At 42.3% G+C, this 7,774-nt stretch overlaps 1 protein-coding gene across 5 annotated transcripts in view; it reads right to left on the bottom strand.

Moving 5' to 3' along the window:
• Window positions 1-4,810, bottom strand: part of RNF111 (ring finger protein 111) — a 117,345-nt gene extending 112,535 nt beyond the window's left edge. For 2 of the 5 annotated variants that reach the window (XM_011983186.1, XM_011983188.1), the window contains exon 1: window positions 4,407-4,808. The gene's annotated coding sequence lies outside the window, so the exon portion shown is untranslated. Of the gene's footprint in view, window positions 1-4,070; window positions 4,339-4,406 lie in introns of those variants that run through there. The other 3 variants (XM_011983189.1, XM_011983185.1, XM_011983187.1) reach the window with 3 other exon arrangements.
• Between the last annotated feature and the right edge of the window lie 2,964 nt (window positions 4,811-7,774).

Here is a 7,774-nt window from a genome sequence, read left to right as displayed (position 1 = left end):
CAACAATTATCCAGATTGTGCCTGACCTGCTTCATCTATCTCATCTCCCTCCACTGCTTTTTTTGGTTTTTATCTGGTATCTGTTTAAAATAACAGACATCTCTGGGCAAGGTGGCTCACGCCTTTCCCAGCACTTTGGGAGGCCAAGACGGCTGGATCACCTGAGATCAGGAGTTCAAGACCAGCCTGGCTAACATGGTGAAAATCTGTTTCTACTAAAAATATAAAAAGTCAGCAGGCGTGGTGGCGCGCTCCTGTAATTCCAGCTACTCGGGAGCCTGAGGCAGTAGAATTGCTTGAATCCGGGAGGTGGAGGCTGCAGTGAGCCGAGATCACACCACTGTACTGCAGCTTGGGCAACAAGAGGGAACCTCCATCTCAAAATAAAATAAAATAAAATAAAATAAAATACCAGACATTTGCAAGTTTTCTCCCTAATTCTTCAGTCTCTATCACTAATAAAAAGTGGGCATTTTCTTACATGAACATAAGGCCATTATCATCCCAAACAAAGTTACAATAACTCCTTGATATCATATAATACCCATCCATATTCAGATTTCCCCCAGTGTTTCAAAAATGACTTTCTACAATTGGTTTGAGTCAGGGTTTAAACACCACCAACATATTATATTTGGTTACTACACATAAAATAATTTTAATCTGTCTGCATCATCTGGCAGCAAATATGAAAAGCTTAACAGACAAACCAAATAATTAATTTACATTTGTAGATTCTCTAGAATCAAACCTCATCTAATGCATTTGCTATTCCTGCTATCTGCAGCAGTCTTCCTCCAAATCGTCACTATGGCGGATTTTTTCTAGTAATTGCAGTCACAGGTCAAATTACCACCTCTAAAAAGGCCCTCCCTAACCACTCAATCTATAGTAAAACCATTTCCATCCATGCCATATCACATGGTCCTATTTTCTTCACGGCACTCACCACTACCTGAAACCATTCTGTTTATTATGTTCCCCCACACACAACAGAATGTCAGCTCCATGAAGGCAGAGTGCCTTCACTGAAGAACAGTGACTGTGCCTAGAACATGAGACATTCAATAAATGTATCTACATAACAATGCAGTACTGCTCTTTAAAATGTAAGCTCAGCTAAGTATTTGGAGACTTTTTTGTTGTTTTGTGTTTTTTTTTTTTGAGACAGAGTCTTGCTCTGTTGCCCAGATTGGAGTGCAGTGGCATGATCTCAGCTCACTGAAACCTCCATCTCCCGGGTTCAAACAATTCTGCCTTAGCCTCCCGAGCAGCTGGGATTACAGGCACGTGCCACCACCATGCCCGGCTAATTTTTGTATTTTTTTTTTAGTAGAGACAGGGTTTCACCACATTGGCCTGGCTGGTCTTGAACCCCCGAACTCATGATCCACCCGCCTCGGCTTCCCAAAGTGCTGGGATTACAGGCGTGAGCAAGCGCCCCCAGCCTCAGCTAAATATTTGTCTTTAAACATTTGTAATTCACTCCTCATGTAATGACATAAATTGAGTACCTGTAGAAACCTGAGCCAGCTGTTACCAAGAATCTGTAGGATGTAGGAAAGAAGCAAACAGAGGTTTAAGACATCGAAATGTAATTGTGGACTTTTACTGAACAATAATTACAGGTTTCTGAAAGAAAAACAAATTATTCAGGATGATGTTTAAAATGTTACCAGGAGTAATAAAAAATTTCATTTTTAGTACCATCTGAAAGCTATTAAAGCTTGAGTAATTAATATCTACAACGGGACAACAATAACAATAATATGTGGAACAACAATCATAGTTTGTTTGTTTGTTTGTTTTGAAAAACAGTCTCGCCCTGTTGCCTAAGCTGGAGTGCAGGGAGTGGCACGATCTCAGCTTACTGCAACCTCCGCCTCCCAGGTTTAAGCCATTCTCCTGCCTCAGCTTCCCAAGCAGCTGCAACTACAGGCACACACCACTAAGCTTGGCTAATTTTTCGTACTTTCAGTAGAGATGGTGTTTCACCATTTTGGCCAGTGTGGTCTCGAACTCCTGACCTCAAGTGATCCACTCGCCTTGGCCTCCCAAAGTGCTGGGATTACAGGGGTCAGCCACCACACCTGGCCCTCAGTTTCATCATAGGTTTTACACACACACATTTCATGAGGAAATTGATGCTTTCTGTATAGCATTTCTTTCCGGGGATTTGATTACGACGAATAAAACAATGAATACCAAAAACCTAACTAGATATACAAACCGTTAGATTTGGGACCTAGAGAAAACCAGTTATCTATTCTACAATTCTCACTTAAACAGAGAGACCTGAAGCCCAAGGAGGGTTAACAATAAACTTGGAGATCTAATGTATAGCAAGCAAAGATAGATCTAAAATCTAGATCTTCTGTCTCTAGTCCTATATTATTTCATAAGATAATGTTACCTATAGAATGTTAATGTCAGGTTATAACATATCTTAACTTCTATCATTTTTCAGATAGTCTCTTTTATTTCCTACTGAAGTCTTAGCCCAAAAGGGGAGAAAAAGGCAAAAGAAGGGCACATAAGTATGCCTCAAGTAAAGCATAATACAGAAACCCCTCTTTAAACTATAACAACAACAACAACAAAAGCATCTAAAAATCTAAACGGCTTGATTCAATTAGTTTCTTTTATATTTTTTATTTTAAAGTAAAATAACTAGGAGTATCTGCTAAATGACTATACCTTAGCTTTATACAAGCAAGGTGCTGTTCTCTTAAACATCAGAATAGCTCTCTCTCAATAATCTGTAGAAACGGAGTACCACAGTGAAATTCGTTAAGGTGTAACCTCTTTTGTAATGCATTTTTCACCAAAATGGAGTCACTTTGTTTATATCTTTCTTTAAAAACCAATTCTATGTCAGGTGAAATAACTAGCAAACATGTGGCCAACAGACACCAAACAAAAGTTAAAAAGTGACAGAAGGATCTGCACATGATATAGCACTCGTGATAAACAAGGGGAGACTCACTCTTCCTACTTTTTCCTATAATATTATTTAGACCAATTTACAAACACCCTCATCAATTCTTAGAATACTATTGTGACTCTTTGGTCACAAACAAATGAGCAGGAGAGAGATGAAAAAGTCATTTGTCCAAGGTTAAATGGCAAGAAAGTGTCCAAAATAAGATAAATCAAGGCTTTTAAAAAAAATCAACTTAAAATTATTTTAAAAGTAAAAGGACCTCCTTCTTATCCATCTGTTTTACCTCACAAACATAACCAGACTAGGGTGAAACAATGTGGCTTATATTGACATGAAGATTTTTACAAAAATACATACAGTAACAAACGATCAAAAGGTGTATCTTTACTGTAATAAAGCTAAGTCCAGTGTTACAGAACTTGTGTATGGTAATCTCAAAATCACATTCAAGCATTTACAAGCATCACACACACACAAAACAAAAATGCGAAAGGAAATGGAACCTTAGCTTATCTTTTCCCAGTTTGTTCTTTTTAGTTGAAGAGGCCCCTAAAACAAGAAAATTATAAATAAAATACCAAATGAAATAAAGTTTAGATTGTCAGGTTCAAAAGCTACAGGAACTCCTACAAAACGTAGTCTATGTCAGTTGGCATCTTACCATTCAAGAGAATTCTAAATTAATGCCGCACATAAATCAAAAAACAGGAAAGCTTACAACAATACAATGGACTCACCCCACACTATACACATGAACAAATTAAATGAATACCCTATACTTCCTGGTATTTTTTGAATAATCAAAACTTACACTTGGGTTGAGAAATACCCTCTGTAAACATCTACTATAACCTATTTAAGAACTGTTGTGACAAATCTATTTCTGCTGCACTGAACAGATATACCCACTACAGCACTGACACTGTCTCTGATAAATTATCTAAGGACAATAGTAAAAACATTCAGCTTCTTTTTAAATGACCAACAAGCCAACTCCATACAAAATCAGACGCGTCTGTATTTCAGCTGTTCCGCGGACTACGTTTCCTTGATCACAGCAGCAGCAGGCGGCTCCCTAGCCGTCAGGGCTGACTTAGCGCCCTCCAACTCCCCGGGTCCGGGTTACCTTCATCACTCCATTGTCAAATCGCACTCCTACGCCTCGGTCCTCAGCCCCCATCCTGAGACTCTAGGGAGAGTAGGAAGAGGGAGAGAAATCCCCTCACCCACACTTCCTCACTGTAGGCTGTGGGTGTGTCGGTAGACGAAAGCCTTGCCCAAACACAAATCGTCTGCGGAGACCCAGACCCTAAATCACCACTGAGCCAGAGATAACCGGCCGGTCGCCGACCCCAGCCTTCCGCGGCCGCAGCCCTTCCTCTTTCTCCCCTCCAGGCCGGCCCCTCCCCCGTTGCGCGCACGCGCGGCCTCCAATGGATCCCCTCCCCCCTGTTCCCCTCACCTTAATCATTAGCTACCCTCTTCTCTTCCAGGGTCCGGGAATCACTGACCCAGGAAGGAAGACAGAAATGTAAGGCGTAAAGAGTAATGCGTCGAGAGCCAGCGATCTGCGCCTCAGACGTCGGCCTAACAGGCCCCTAGAGTCAAGAGCAGTGTCTGTCACCGCCACCAAAACTGTACGTGCGGCAGCGCCTGGACTCGGCCCAGCTAAGCCGGCGTGGGTTCAGAATGCCTAATTTGGTCCCACAAGAACTCCTTCTCTGAAGCTGCGGGCGTTTCTACGCTGCGCAGACCGAACACCTCCTCGCCGTCGCCGCCACTGCCGCTGCTCCCCTACAGCCGCCGCCGCCGCCGCCGCCGCCGCCGCCTAACCAATTCCTCCCCTACCGAGGAGAGCACGACACTAGGGGCCTTTACGACAGTTCGGAAAGTGAGAGCGCAGTAGCCTTCACGCCTCCATTAACATCTGTTTGTTTCTGCGCTTGCTCGATTCCCGTTTCTCACCGTCCCGCCCCCTCGGTCCCGGCCCTCCCCCTTTGTACTGGTTTTATGTCTGTTGGCGAAACTGAAAGGTGTCACAAAGCTCATTATTTAATTTTCTTTGGTAATTATGGGTTCAACATTTAAGCCAAATCTTGACTACATCTTGGTTCATTTTTTCGTAACTAAAAATTAACCAACTACAGAAATTACTATATTTACAGATACACGTAAACAGAAACATCATGAGTTAGTGTCTTTCACAACAAATGATACCCATATCATATGCGCTAATTACATAAAGATCAGGGCACCTCACTGTTAATGCTTCCGGAATCAGATCAAAAGTGGTAACAGATACCTCCTGCGAACTCGGGCTGTACAATCGCATAAGCCTCCTTGTTTATTTTATAGAAGTCAGTAGATAACAAATGCGTCATTATATGCATTAGGAGGATAGAGAGAGGATAAGCCTTAGAGTCCATCAGGCAGACTTCCTTTCGAAAGTCCAGTGATGCCACTTAAGAGTTCTCTGATTCATGAGATCCTTATAAATCTTAGTTTCCTCCTCTATAAATTGGGAAAACGTATTGACCTCAAAAGGTTCTTGTTAGATTAAATGAGACAGTTTATATAATGCTCTGAACATTACTCGCCACTTAAGTGTCCACTAAACATTAATTCCCTCCCTTTGCCATCAACTCATCTTTTTCAGTACTTTTTTTGTTCACTCATATTCTTCACACCGTTCAGCAAACAAATGATTTTGGCCAGGCGCGGTGGCTCATGCCTGTAATCCCAGCCCTTTGGAAGGCCGAAGCGGGTGGATTACCTGAGGTCAGGAGTTCAAGACCAGCCTGGCCAACATGGTGAAACTCCTTCTCCGCTAAAAATACAAAAATTAGCCCGGTGTGGTGGCGCACGCCTGTAATCCCAGCTACTCAGGAGGCTGAGGCAGGAGAATCGCTTGATCCAGGATGGTGGAGGTTGCAGTGGGCCACGATCAAGCCTTGCACTCCAGCCCGGGTGACAGAGGGAGACTCCGTCTCCAAGAAAAAAAAAAAAGGCCTGGCGCGGTGGCTTACGCCTGTAATCCCAGCACTTTGGGAGGCAAAGGTGGGCGGATCATGAGGTCAGGAGATCGAGACCATCCTGGCTAACACGGTGAAACCCCGTCTCTACTAAAAATACAAAAAAATTAGCTGGGCGTCGTGGCGGGTGCCTGTAACCCCAGCTACTGGGGAGGCTGAGGCAGCAGAATCGCTTGGACCTGGGAGGCGGAGGTTGCAGTGAGCTCACGATTGTGCCACTGCACTCCAGCCTGGGCGACAGAGTGAGACTCCATCTCAATTGGAAAAAAAAAAGAAAACACAAATGATTTTAAAATTACAATAATAATCGAGGAAAGCAGACTGGGTGGGGAAACTAAAAGAGCATTTGATTAGGATTTTCCTCAATCCTCCTATTTTCTCATTCTTAAATGTAGAATTTTGCCCGGACTATCTTATCTTCCCCTATGGTTTTAACTGTTACTATCTCATGACTTCTCAAACCTGTATTTCCAGCTCTAACCTTTTTCCTAAAGCTTTTGACCTGTGCCTTTCAATTAGGTAGACACCAGCCACATGTGGCTGCTGAGCATTTAAAATGTGGCTAGACCCCCTCCTGTTCTCCCTCTCCCCTCCCCTTTTCCTTTTCCATCTCCCTTCTTCAAAAAGAAAAAAGAAAAGAAAAGAAAAAAGTGACTAGTACAAATTGAGAAGTGCTTTAAGTGAAAAATCCATATCAAATTTCAAAGGTACAATACAAAAAAAAAAGACTTAAAAATCTCAGTACTTTTTAATATTTATTATATGTTGAAATAATATTTTGAATATATTGGGTTAAATCAGTGGTTCTGAAGCTGGGATGATTTAGCAACATCCGGAGACTGTTGGTTGTTACAATTCAGGGAGGAGGGGTGTGGCTACTGGCATCTATCCACTAAGATAGAGGCTAGGGATGCTGGCCTCTAAGTAACAAAGAATTCTTTGGCCCAAAATGTTAATAGTGCAGTTGAGAAACCCCAGATGAAATAAAAGGGTGAGGGCTTGAACCCTGTTGGGATGCTGAAGGAAAAGAGTCAGCAGAAAAAAAGAGTGGAAAGATAAAGAAAATAAAGGGATGCTCAATGGAGAAAAATATCTACAGAGTGAGAGGAAATGAGATTTAAAGCTCAGATGGAAAGTTAGCCTTGGATAGGAGAAGGCACAGCCTTTCCACTGAAACAGGTGAGAAGGAAGAAGACTGCAATTTAGGTATGTTAGCTTCAGGGGGCAAATTGAGGGCTTGTTCATTGAATGAACTTGACTTCCTTATGAAACATGAGGTGGGGCCATCTACTAAGATGTGAGCTTTGGAAAACGCTGGGTGCAGAGTGACTAGAAGAGATTTAAAAAATCAGAACAGTCACTAACATAATGGCAAAAAAGGCAACAAATCAAAGCCCAGAGCGGAAGGGAAGTGAGGTTGAAGGGACAGGTGTTTTGCAGTTGTATTTAGAGGAATAATGGTAGATTGTAGGGATAAGAGGCAGCTCTCACCTGAATTACACATAACAACTTTCTCATTTCTATGCTTCTGCTTCCACCACTGTCACCACCCCACCCCAAACTCAACCTTAAGCCACAGTTAGAGTATGGCAGAAACTGATTAGACATTAAGTTGCTTAAAATATTTAAATGACCTTCCATCACCTTCAAGTTAAAATCCTTAGCATGACAAATGACGCCCTTCAAAATCCAGATTCTTCAATACCACTTCATACCACCCCTAGCTCCCATCCTGTCCCCTGACCCTTCCTGGACCTCAGTGGACTTCTCAAGCTTCTTGTAGTTCTCCAGGAAAAAA

Source organism: Mandrillus leucophaeus, unplaced genomic scaffold, assembly GCF_000951045.1.
Source record: "Mandrillus leucophaeus isolate KB7577 unplaced genomic scaffold, Mleu.le_1.0 Scaffold247, whole genome shotgun sequence".
NCBI classification, from domain to species: Eukaryota; Metazoa; Chordata; class Mammalia; order Primates; family Cercopithecidae; genus Mandrillus; species Mandrillus leucophaeus.
Note: the sequence above shows the minus strand (reverse complement) of the source record. Positions and strands in the feature narration are given on the sequence as shown.